The 13178-nt window shown below is 42.7% G+C and overlaps 1 protein-coding gene across 2 annotated transcripts in view; it reads left to right on the plus strand.

The window, feature by feature from the left end:
• Positions 1-13178, plus strand: part of ITGB2 (integrin subunit beta 2) — a 43005-nt gene that overhangs the window by 2535 nt on the left and 27292 nt on the right. For both annotated transcript variants that reach the window (XM_083473033.1, XM_083473032.1), the window contains one exon: positions 4466-4640. The gene's annotated coding sequence lies outside the window, so the exon portion shown is untranslated. The remainder of the gene's footprint in view (positions 1-4465; positions 4641-13178) is intronic.

Raw genomic sequence — 13178 nt, forward strand, 5'->3', positions numbered from 1 at the left:
TTGTTTGTTTTTATTATGTATGTTGTGTTCTCATTTTGTATTTTTATGCTGTGAACTAGGCTGAGATAAAGGGCGGTTTGCAAAGTCAATAATAAACAATAAGTAAACAAAATCCTTTCTGCTGGAGGGAGTTAGGATGTCATGGACGTCCTTGTCCACAGCGGATGCCCTCACGGCAGCCATGGAAATTGCGCTGCATTGTTTCCACTGTACCCAGTGAGACCGGCTGGTGCAGGGTGGGGGAGCACAGATGCCATTCTCCAGGGAGGGGCTTGATCTGAGCCCTTTGACTTGCATAAGACTCGAGCTGTGCAACAAACAGTTGTAGAAAACTCACACCACCCCATACCATGCATACTGTGTGTCCTAGTCAGCGTGAGTCAGCAGAGCTTTGGAGATGGTGGACCCACTGCCCTGCTCTGCCTTGCTGATTCCACCCAGAGCTTAGGATTCCTCCGCCACTCACTTATGTGCATCCTTAAAGCTGTAAGCTAAAATCATGGTTGCTTCTGGGACTGAAAAATCGCCAAAAAACCCCACCCCTTATTATTAGAATCTACCAAATCAGTAATAAAAACACAATGCCATTTTATGTATGCATTTATTAAACAGCATCTTACAGAATACAAGGATCCGGCTCATCATTCTAATGGTATGGCCTGTTTATACGTAGTAATGGTTTCATTATTGGCATTCAGTGGTACCTCGGGTTACAGACGCTTCAGGTTACAGACTCCGCTAACCCAGAAATAGTACCTTGGGTTAAGAACTTTGCTTCAGGATGAGAACAGAAATCGTGCTCTGGTGGTGCAGCGGCAGCAGGAGGCCTCATTAGCTAAAGTGGTACCTCAGGTTAAGAACAGTTTCAGGTTAAGAATGGACCTCCAGAACGAATTAAGTACTTAACCCGAGGTACCACTGTATTTTGAATAAAGAAATCTAAAATAAAATGTTTGTACAATATAAGACCCCCCAAAATGCAAAGTAACATATCAAAGGCAATTGTGGTGCAAATAGGTTATTTCATCATAGGATATTTCAGAAGCATGTAACCTTTTCAGAATCTACATGTGGAACGCCCTCCCACCAGATGTCAAAGAGGACAACAACTACCAGGCTTTTAGAAGACATCTGAAGGCAGCCCTGTTTCGGGAAGCTTTTAATGTTTGATGTATTATAGTATTTTAATATTCTTTTGGAAGCCGCCCAGAGTGGCTGGCGAAGCCCAGCCAGATGGGCGGGGTATAAATAATAAATTATAATAATAATAATAATAATAATAATTATTATTATTATTATTATTATTATTATTATTATTATTATTGTTACATTTCATCCAAACCTGCCAAATGTAACTCATGTCTTTATGTCATTTCATATGTTTGTATGGTGGTAGTGCCAGATCACAATCCAGTGGGCTACTTAGTTTGAACAGATATGGAGAATATCTTCTCTTCCAAATGTGTAATTTCAATTTATATATTAACATTTGTGGTGCAGGAACCATTTCTATTAACCAGTATCATGCCGCTCTAGTTACATTGAAACATGGTTTCAAGATCAAGATTACATTGAAACATGGTTAAAACTGTCACCCTGTGCACTAACAGTTGATGGTATTGTATGTATGACACGTAAGTTGGCCCCAGCCGCCTTTCCTACTGATAAAACTAGGAAAGATCTAGCATTTAATATAATATTATACAGTGGTGCCTCGCAAGACGAAAAGAATCCGTTCCGTGAGTCTCTTCGTCTTGCGGTTTTTTCGTCTTGCGAAGCAAGCCCATTAGCAGATTAGCGCGCTTAGCGGGCTTAGCGGATCAGCTGATTAGCGGCTTAGCGGATCAGCTGATAAGCGGCTTAGCGGATCAGCTGATAAGCGGCTTAGCGGATCAGCTGATAAGCGGCTTAGCGGATCAGCTGATAAGCGGCTTAGCGGATTAGCGGCTTAGCGGATCAGCTGATTAGCGGCTTAGCGGATCAGCTGATAAGCGGCTTAGCGGATCAGCTGATAAGCGGCTTAGCGGATCAGCTGATAAGCGGCTTAGCGGATCAGCTGATAAGCGGCTTAGCGGATCAGCTGATAAGCGGCTTAGCGGATCAGCTGATAAGCGGCTTAGCGGATCAGCTGATAAGCGGCTTAGCGGATCAGCTGATAAGCGGCTTAGCGGATCAGCTGATAAGCGGCTTAGCGGATCAGCTGATAAGCGGCTTAGCGGATCAGGATCAGCTGATAAGCGGCTTGGGAAAAGGGGGGGAGGAAAAAAACCCCGCAGGAACTCGCAAGACATTTTCGTCTTGCTAAGCAAGCCCATAGGAAATTCGTTTTGCGAAGCACCTCCAAAACGGAAAACCCTTTCGTCTAGCGGGTTTTCCGTCTTGTGAGGCATTCGTCTTGCGGGGCACCACTGTAAAGGAATATAAGGCTAGGTGAGGTTTAGGAATATAAGACTAGATGTAGCCACACATGTTGGTGTGTTGAGTGTGTGCAAGGAAAAAAGAAATGAAAAGCCAATAAACTTCATATGAACGTGCAGATGTACCATTTAGCTGTTTAGCTACTTGGGATTTATTGTTTTGTGAGATTTTCCCCCTGGACAGTCAAGATGCACTATTATCCAGCAAATGTTTTTGTAACAATACGTATTGTCAGATAGTTATTTTTTACTTTAGGAAGTCTCAGAAAGTGACTACGCACATGTGAGGCATCTTTTACTTAACTCCTGATAGGTTGCATCAGAATCAGGATGTGCCTCACCCCCACAGGGGACAAGCAACATTTCACCACAATTGCTACCAATCTTCTTCCTTGTTTAGCAACTGCAAAGTCTACACTGTGATGCCAAGAAGCATAGCACTATCACGATGAACAGAGGGGCTTGACCCAATATGTCCTATAATGACCCCTTATTTTATTTTTTATTATTTTAGCCCCTTAGCCTAAAATTGTAAGGAATCCCTTGGAAGCAGGAAACCTGAAAGAACTCTCTCAGGTGGTTTGCTACAGGAAGCCAGCAGGCCTCGCATGAGCCTCCTTGGCAAAGAACTTGGTCACGTATTTTTCAAATATTTTTATTTCAGTGTTATAATATGACATTTACAAATCTAGGTTATACTGTGCACATATTCCACAGTTTCAGGCACAACTCTTTGCTGACACTTTGACTCATTTGCAAGTTACAGTGTTGAAAAAGCACCATTTCCTTCCTCTCTTCCTCATTCTAAAATAGCAACTTACTACTGATGAGTTATCCTGCAGAAAGAAATGAGTGAAGACCCCACTATTTCCCTATAAGTTGTTTCTTCCCATTCAGGTTCCAGCAACTTCTGATTTACCCTCAAATGTGTAACAAGATGTTGACATGGGTTCAGAAGTTATTCCAAAATAGACAATTGTAAAAGTGAGAAATGCAGGATTCTCTTAGACAATGTTTGTTTTATTTAGCTTTCTATTTTATCCAAACTTTTATAGCACTCTTCAGTTTAAAAGACTCCCAGGGTAGCTCACAACTGTATTGAATAGAAACATATAAATCAAACGAAAACGGCAGCAGATTAAGAAACATCACAACAGATTAAAAGCAGCAAAATAACATGCCTCAAAATCAGGATAAATAAAAAGACATCAAGAATTGTGGCAGAATCCGAGACCAGGGAGAAGAGTTGGTGAAAGAAGACTGGAAGAAATTTAAAGACTATTTACAGAAATATTGTAAAATTAATGAATGTTAGAAGGATGTTGGATAGAAACTAAGGGGTTTCCAGCTGTAATGCTTTAGGAGATACGGGGAAAAAAGGTTTATAAATGGGTAAAAGCTTAATGGTAAGGATTTGCTGAACTAACAAATTGAAGTGGAATACAAAGAAGGGAGGTATGAGGAGGTCTGGGGAAATAAGCGTAAGGAAGATATGGGAAATTATTTGTTTTTTAACTGTTTTTATGTTGTATTTGGTATTTTGTTTCTTTTTATTTATTTTTTTCATTGTTATATTTTTAAAAAACTTTAATAAATATCTTTTGGGGGGGAAAACAAGCATCGCTGGCCAGGGAATTATAAAGTTAGGGTTGCCCATATGAAAAGGCCTCCAGTCACCACCCATCTCACTTAGAAATGAAGGTGGAAAATCCTCCAAGGAATGCTGGCTCATTTGAGAGACCTCTAAAGGACTTTAGGGCAGCTGGCCTGGAAATGACTATGGTGGGCACTGTAATGGTTTCCTTCATAGTGTTTTATGCTGAAGGGAAAAAAGCTTCCAAGGGTTTTGGCTAAGATCAAGATTTCACCAAGGGGTAAAAAGATCAAGATTTTACCAAGGGGTAAAAGTCCTTTTCTGAGAAATATTGGGTTTCCAGTGTTTTAACTGAACACACATTATGGGGATATGGGCACAGTTTTGAACTTTGGATGCCTTGAAAATAAGCTTTCCACCCTCTCTCACTTCTCACTTCCTCTGCAACCCACAGGGGCAAGATATGCAATATCAATGAAAAAGGAAGAGGCGTGGGCCTTTTTCTGCCTTCTGAGGAGCCGTTTGGCTTTTTCTCACTTCTACAGAAGGAAGTGATCAGAAGACAGAGAACTTCACAACACACCCAAAAAAAATAGCTGAGAAGAAGCCAGAGAGACTGACAACTTGATGTATGTTTTTAAATTCTTTGTTTATTTGTGTTTTACTCTTTTCGCAAACTGAGTATGCAGAGTTTGACATCTGTATTATCTTCCTGTGGGCTTGGTATGTCCAAAATCTTAACTGAAGTACCACTAGCAGCCAATACATGTACAGTGGTATCTCGGGTTACGTACGCTTCAGGTTACAGATTCCGCTAACCCAGAAATAGTACCTCGGGTTAAGAACTTTGCTTCAGGATGAGAACAGAAATCATGCAGCAGCGGCAGTAGCAGGAGGCCCCATTAGCTAAAGTGGTTCTTAACCTGAACAGTTTCAGGTTAAGAACAGACCTCCAGAACGAATTAAGTTCTTAAGCTGAGGTACCACTGTAACTGTAAAGGTAATTAATTCAATTGAACTTCAGTATTTGATGGAGTCACCATACCTTCCAGTTCTCTAGATATTGGCTGCCCTCAGGTGTGAGTCTAGCACTGAAGGTTAGCTGTATGTTTCCTGTAGATATCTGTAATGGAGCCCCGACTGCCCCCTACCTCGTTGTTGTTGTTCATTGAAAGGAAAGCGTTTGGGGTCAATGCCTTCCCTACCCACTATTTTCAAGGTTGCAGTCGCCCTACACGCACCTTTTCCTCATGTGGGATTCAAAATGCAAGGCAGTTTCTCTCTTTGTAGCTGAGAGGAAAACAACAGAAAGAAGGGCTAGAGCTTTCTAGAGTCACCAGGTTGAAGAGAAATACTTCTGAGGAGAAACAGACCTTCTGCCTAGCATTCTGCATGTGAGGGAGCAGTTGTTGTCTCTGGGGAGACAATGGAGGATTGCACCTTTGGAGGCGAAGTCAAACCGTTGGAAGTGTTAGAAACAGATGTGAAAGTTAGGAGCTAAAGGGCACATTAAATCCAGTTAAGGGCACAACAATGGAATGTCTTGGCATGCTTTTTTGTTACAAGAATACAAAGCTGAAAATAAATGAACTGCAGCTAACATATTATGTCCATTTTTCACATAGTCTAGTCCTTCCCCTGCCCACCCCCCTGATATTCTTAAGAGGGTCTCTTCTCGTCTTCAGAGAGTAGCTGAAATTGGGGAGGCAGAATAAGGTGCTCCTTTCCTTCCACTCCGCAGTTTTAATCTGAAATCTTAGGCACAGTACGACCCCCAGAGCTCAGAAATGCTTGCACTAATGAAATTCCCTGTCTCAAAATGCGCCTAGAACAATGGGAATTTCAAACATTGGATACAGCACCTGTTGTGGCTGAGCAGACCGATGTGGGAAAGACATGTTCTGTTGCATCTGGGACAGATACAGGTGTCACGTTGTGCTGGTGCAGATGCCCCATGGCGGTTTTTTCTCTATGTTCCTCCCAGCGGTCATAACTATATCCTTAATGAGCCCATTTCTTGCTGGCCTATAGTTCAATGTGCAACTTTCATCTCTGCTTCTGTGAAAGCGGTATGCTAGCTATTTTGTGGTGTGGCATGTGTAAGTTTGCAGGTCAGCTTGCTTTTCACACTTCTGCGGAATATCTCATGAGAAAGCTACATTCTGCGGCTTCTGATGAAACCTGGTGTGGAATAGTATTGTATAAGCTTGGAATCCTTTTAAAGTGATAGGACTCCAGCAATGGAATCCAGTACCCAAGATTTGGTTAAAGTTTTGTTTTTCCCCAGGCAGATATGAGTCTGACCAGGACTGCAATGCTAACCTTGCCTACTCAAAAGTAAGTCCTATTCAATTCAAAGAGACTTACTCCCAAGTAAGTGGGGTTAGGATTGCAGCCGTACATTGTGTAGTGTGCTACCTTTTGGTACGTTTGTAACAGATTGGTGTAAGTGGACACTAACTAATAGAAATACATACTCTCTTTGCTTGTCTGCATTGGGTTGCTAACTTTTTTTGTGGCCGGGCTTCTGTGTTTTTATAACAATTGTATGATATGAAGGGAGGCTTGTGTCTTTACTGACCCCGCTCCCGTCCCTTTAACTCTAACTTGACAGATAGAAATGCAAGAAGTTGCAACTCCAATGATAAACATTAGTTTTGCCAGCTGGGAAGCTGAATGTTTTCCCGGTGTGTGGATTTTAGGCACAGGGTCACATGAGGCTTGGAGTATAACTTGGAATCATAGAATTTCAGAGTTGTAAGGGACCTGAGGGTCATCTAGTCCAACCCCCTGCAAGGCAAGAATCGCAGCTAAAGCATCCATGACAGATGGTCAGGCAACCTTTGCTTAAAAGCCCTTCATGGAAAGAGTTTACCACCCTCTAAGCGATACAGTCCTGTAGTCAAACAGCTCTTGCTGTCAGAAAGTCATCATCATCGTCAACAACTTTTATTATGGCCCAGAGACCCAACACATCGTTACAAAGCAATACACAATTCATACAGCCTACCTCCAGGTTAAACAAGCATTTTGTTCAGAATATAGGGATCATTGGTTCTTGCAACCACCGATAAAAACTTTGCCACTGCTAATGTTCTAGCGTTTGCCCGGTCTGCCAATAGGAACCTGACATAGTGAGCCTCTGATTTTCCCGGGAAAGGTACCAGCAAGGGTAATATCAGTTCAGCCCTGGCTTGCTTATATTTTGCACAGTGCTGTTAGAAAGTTATTCCTGATGTTTTGTCAGAATCTCCTTTTTTGTAACTTTAGGAATCCTTCTTTAAGATAAAGGAAGAGAATAACATATAGCATCCTATTATTTCTATAGTGTTTCACCCTGTTTTTTCACACTGGTTCTCCAAAGGCAAATGCTTGTAGGAATATGCAGCATAAATTTAATGATATTTTAAGTAGAAAGTGGGGGGGGGGAGAGCTCACCAATTAGATTTGTTCCCTAGTATGGCTAGGATTGTATCTCTATGGTACATAGACAACCAGCCCATAAAATCTGAAATTTGGGCTTTTAAAGTCATATTTCAAAAGGTGTCTGACAACATTTACAATTATTTTCCTTGTAGTAAAGAGAAGAGAGGGAGATGCATTTCCTGCTTCAAACAGTACCTAAGACTATTTATGGAAACAGCATTCAGATGAATGTTGTGAGATACAATCACAGGCACAGCATGCTTTTGCCTTTGCTTTCCATATGTCTCCATCAGCAGTGCAAATGCCCCTTGCCCTTCCTTCTTCCACGCTGCAGGGAGAAAGACTCATCAAGAGTTCCCTTTTTCTCAGAGCTCTTTCAACACAACAACTTGAAAATAAGGAACATAAGTCAGAAAAGGCAAATGAGATGGGGACAGCCAGAAGCAAGGGAGGAATTCTTCAAAGAGTGAAGCAAATAGGCCCAGTCTTTTACAGGCATCCTCTGCTGCTTTCATTTTCCCCAGGGAATTTGGAAGCCAATGGCACAGTCCCAACTTCATGCTAAACTATTGCTTAGTACTATATGAATGAGCCTGAGTCTTGTACACTCCCCCTCTCCCCTCCTCCTCTGGCTCATCCACATGGTTGGAATTGAAAGCGTTCACTTCCTGCCTTAAATTAATCATAGTTTGTTGTTAAATAGTTGAAACTATGGCTTATTGAAACAAGTCAAGATCGAACCATGCTTTTTCATCCTGGCTTATTTGAGCAAACAGTTCCTGGTTTTGACAGCATATATTCCAGTTTATTTAAACTAAGAGAAGATGCCTCCAATCTCCGAATTGCATCTACAACAGGGGAGAGCAGCAAGGTGTGCACACAAGCCCAAATCTCATCCAGGCTTGTTCACATAGTGCTGAACTATGGTTTAGTGTTATGTAGAAACCAGACCACTGTCAATAATCTCCATCCTCATACATCAGAGCAAGTCGGCTCCAAGACGTTTTGGAAAATCAAGCGCCTGTCTGAACATTGAGCTCAAGCAAAATGTTCTGCTCAAAATTTAAGTAGCATGTTGTAAACACTCATTGTGGTCCTAACATACCCTTGATTAACCAGGAGCTTTCCCATCATACTTTTAATTAATATTAAATAATTAAATACTTTAATCACCTAAACCAATTCCAAAAATGTTACACAGTTAGAAGGAGATACTAGACCAGCATATTAACACACCATCCATGCCAAGAAACGTATTTTACTTCTTAAAATGTCATTGAATATTTAAATTGCCTGAACTTTTTCTGTAAAACCAGGTTTGCCTCCATGGTTTAGGGCTGATTTTAATAGCAAAATTCATTGTAGATGAGAAGAGCTGAATCTGCCCCGATTCTGTGGCTTTCTTTGCCACAGCCACTCATGAAGGATAATAGGTACTCAGCAGGAAGGCTATAAATACTCACAGGGTCTGGGGAAGTGTGCACATTAATAGCAGCCCAAAGCAGGAGAGGGCAATGGTGTGCATGTCTGAACTTGGCTTCCCCATGGGCATCCAACTGAACCCTTTGAGAATAAAATGCTGGACTAGACTGTCTTCAGCCTGATCCATCAGGGCTGTCCTCTTTCACTTGTTTCCCTGACTTGGTGTCTGGTTCTGACTGAGAGCGAAGTAGCTAGGATGGAAGACTGAAAGGAGGCAGGAGGCAGAGCAGGGTCAGTTCCCCTTGCCCACACAGCCCTCTGGCTCTTAAAATTGACCAGCACTGCAGGCCACTGGATCTGCTGCTGCCACATGTAATTCCTCAGGGAGCCTCCTAGGAGGGACATTTTCCATGTTCCATGGTGGACACTGCAATACCCAACTTGAGACGTACCTTCAACATCATATGAGAAAAGTGACCACAAGAGTTGTCCTTTATTAGTGTTGTAGCATCATATATGTGGAGAGGGAGGATGAAACCTTTCCCATACTCCTGAATTGCTTAGACAGAGGCCACATCCACAGCGTACCTTTAAAGCTCTGTGATACCACTTTAAAAAGTCATGGCTTCCCCTAAAGGATCCTGGGAGCTGTAGTTGGTAAAAGGTGCTGAGAGTTGTTAGGAGGCTCCTATTCCCCTCCCACAGCTACTGTTTCCAGAGTTCCCTGTGAAACAGGATTGATTATTAAACAAATCTAGGAATTGTACCTCTGGGAGGGGGTAATGGGGTCCTCTAGCAATTCTCAGTAAGTACCCTTAGCCAAGTCCTGCTCCCAGAAATTTTCAGGTGATGCCAAGATGCCAGGATTCTGGGATGTAAAAACAAGAGCTGGTCTCCATCTCTGAGAAATTAAAATTTGGTTGTGAACCCAGGGTCTGTCCCAAACCTAACACGAAACGCACAGGCTCCTGGAGTAGGCAGGAAACAAAAGTAAAGAGAAATTTGGTGGCCTTTAATTTGGCAAAGCCAGGGATAAATCTGGCATAGTGCTGGATAAATAGAGTCACTTGGAACCAAATTATCCAGTATTATCAAGTTGTAATATAGCTCTCAAAAGGAAAAGCCCATCTACATAGGTGGTGGGCGGTTATTTTCCTCTGGTTGTGCATTTCATATTGAACAACTAGAATTGGTTTTCTTTGAAGCACAACAAACAAAGGGAGATGTGTTGTTCTACAATAACAAAAAGTCCCCAATCCACAGTTGAGTAATACTTAACTGGAACGAACCAAATGGCAAAAAGTGTTGCAAGCTTTTGGTTCTCCGTAACGATGATTAGATCATCACAGCACAATTGCACCAAGGGTCCCTCTTGCCTTCGCCACCAACAGAAGCAGCAGAGGGACCTCTCAGTTGTGATCAGGTTGGGCACCATCCATCCTTGCCAATGATGGTGATGGAATGGTTGCCTGTGCCTTCTCCTCCTCACCTTTAAGGGCACAGTTGCAAGCAGAGCTGCTCCTGCACCTTGATGTCCAAGGGGATGGCAGAAGCAAGAGCTGTATGAAGAAACAGCCACAAGCAGCAGCAGCAGCAATGCTTAGTGTGCAGCACACATGTGCACATCCTTGCTGCCATTCCTTCTCAGTCTTCTGTGGTTCTTGTGATGCCTGTTTGTCACTGTGGCCTTTGCAGTCAGGCTCACTGTTATGTACTGAGTTGAATAGGATCCAACCTGAAGCAGTCTGATTGGTCCTAGAACAATAGGATCCAAATTGCAGCAGTCTGATTAGTCCTAGAACAATAGGATTCAGAATGCAGCAGTCTGATTGGTCCTAGAACAATGCAGCAGTATGATTGGTTGGCAGGAACCACCCAATCCTGCTCCAGATAGAAGTGAATCCACAACCTGATTGGCTTACAGTAGAATTCCGGAATTAGCCAATCATGTGCAGCCCATTGTGTAAATAGTGTATATAAAGCAGATACTGTGAGGGGACTTTTATTCATTCCTCCTCACCACTATGAGCTGAATAAAGAGCATGAAATCACTTTGCGACTCTGAGTATATTTCACTCACCACAACAGGCCTCCCCATGTGGGATGCAAGAGGGGGCCTCCCAGAGCAGCAGCTCCTGGCTGGGCTGCCCCAGGAGCAGTGGCGTAGCGTGGGGGGTGCAGGGGGGGCCGGCCGCACCGGGCACAACATCTGGGGGTTAGGGTTAGGGGGTGCAAATCCACAGGTTAGGGGGCGCAAATCCACGGGTTAGGGGGCGCAAATTACTTGCCTTGCCCCGGGTGCTGACAACCCACGCTACGCCACTGCCCAGGAGATGTCGGAGGAAATGAGCCTGGGGATTAATACACAGGGACAGGTTGGTTTAAACTCTGGAAGGCACGTGCATCTTTCCTCTGTGTCCACATTATTTAATTTACTTCTCAAGCGTGCTGCCTGTACAATATAATCCACAATTGGCTGGTTTGGGTATGTTTTACTCAGAAGTAACCACCTCAAAATAAGTGAGGCTTCTTGAGTAAAAAATGGTGACATTGCAATGTTGCCATCTCCCCGTGCCCTCCGATTTTCTCAAGGCCTTCTCTCTGTTTCCACTCTTGGCCTAGTGGGTATCACGGGGGGTGGGGGGTATTTATTACTCTGTAGCGAATCATAAAACAAAAATGCAAAATATAAAATACAAAACCAGCCACTAACTTCAACTGTTAACATTCATCACCTTCAGCAGCAGTGAGTTTAAATTTCATTTGACCGGACTTTAACTCAAGAATATATTTCTATTTATCAAGGTTGGTAAAATACTCTCTCTGTGTGTGTGTGTTTTGCTGAAAGGTGTGAAATTGCACATGCTCAAAGGTTGGGTTTTTTTGTAGTAAATGAGAGCTTCTGCAATAATAAAGTTGTATGCAACCACAAGACTTAATTTGTGGCCCTCTATTTCATTGGTTTGTTGGGGAGGGAGGGGCCCCATTTTGGAAACTGCACCTGACTTTTCCATAACTTGTCATCAGGCAAGATGTTACACAAAGCAGGGGCGAGGTTGGAGGGGTTTCCCCCTCTTTTGGACCAACGCAGCTACCTAGCTGTGCTTTTTATACCTTGCTCTTCTAAATTAAAGTTTTTCTTTACTCCTGCCCCCTGCCTACTCCAGGAAGCTTGTAGACAGAGATGGGGAATGTGTGTTGTCGGACTCCAACTCCCATCAGCCCAGCCAGCATGATCAGTTGTGAAAGATAACAGAAGTTGGATTTTAACAATATGTGGAGGGCTGCAGCTTCCACACCTTTGGTTTAATATTTGGGACAGATCTTACAAAACATATTTTAATTACTCATTGCTTCTTCATCCTGGAGTCCTAAACATGTAACATGATAGCTCCGCAGTACTTGGGAAGAACTTACTTAGCCCTACATTTTAGAACTGTCTATGACAGCCTAATTTCTGAACTTTTTCGGTTTTTATTTTTCCTCCCCCTCCACCCACTCCTGCCTCTTGTGTAACACCTTGCCTGATAAAGAATTATGGAGAACTTAAAAGTTTTCCGCACTTTTGTGACATAGATCTGTAGCTACGCAGCTAGCCAGAAATATGCTTATGTTTGTGGAAACAATGCCTTTTGTTCAGTACAGTATCAGTACAGTAATGCACTTTGCTAGACTACGGCTTTGAGAGGCATCTAGAATGCCCAATTAGCGTTTTGTTTTTACAGAAAGACATAAAAAGCAGTGGAAGTATCTTTTATTTCAGTGCTATTCTTCTGCTAGCCTCCTTGCAGAGCAATAGCAAAAGATGCATCCTTGCATTCTGGAGGGGTGTAGGGGAGAAGAGCCACCCTGGTGCAAGGATGAAGGTGGGTGAGGCAGGAACATATTTGCCCGTTTTTAAAAAGAATACTCATGTGGTCCTGAGGTGTGTGCCAGGGCTAGGGTTGCCATGTGTCCTCTTTTTCCAGGACATGTCCTCTTTTTCAGGGGTAAAATTGCTGTCTAGGTGGATTTTTTAAATTTGTCAAAATGTCTCTGGCTATACTTTCTGGATAAGACACAGACATAACTAGTGGTTGAAGACTTGCTTTCCTCTTCTCTTCTCCTGCCCCTCTCAGCAATATAGCACAGCTTCTATGGCCTATAGTAGGGGTATTTAAAATGAGAGCCGTCATAGCGTCTTCTTTTTTTTTTGCTTTTCAAAATATGGCAGCCCTCAATAAAATGTGTAATGGTGGGACATTGCTGCAGGGAAGGTGGTAGCTTTGTTCATATTCAACACTTTTTAAATGTGGTCAGTGGGGCTGAAAATAACTAAA

Source organism: Podarcis liolepis (assembly GCF_965112155.1).
Source record: "Podarcis liolepis genome assembly, chromosome: 1".
NCBI lineage: Eukaryota > Metazoa > Chordata > Lepidosauria > Squamata > Lacertidae > Podarcis > Podarcis liolepis.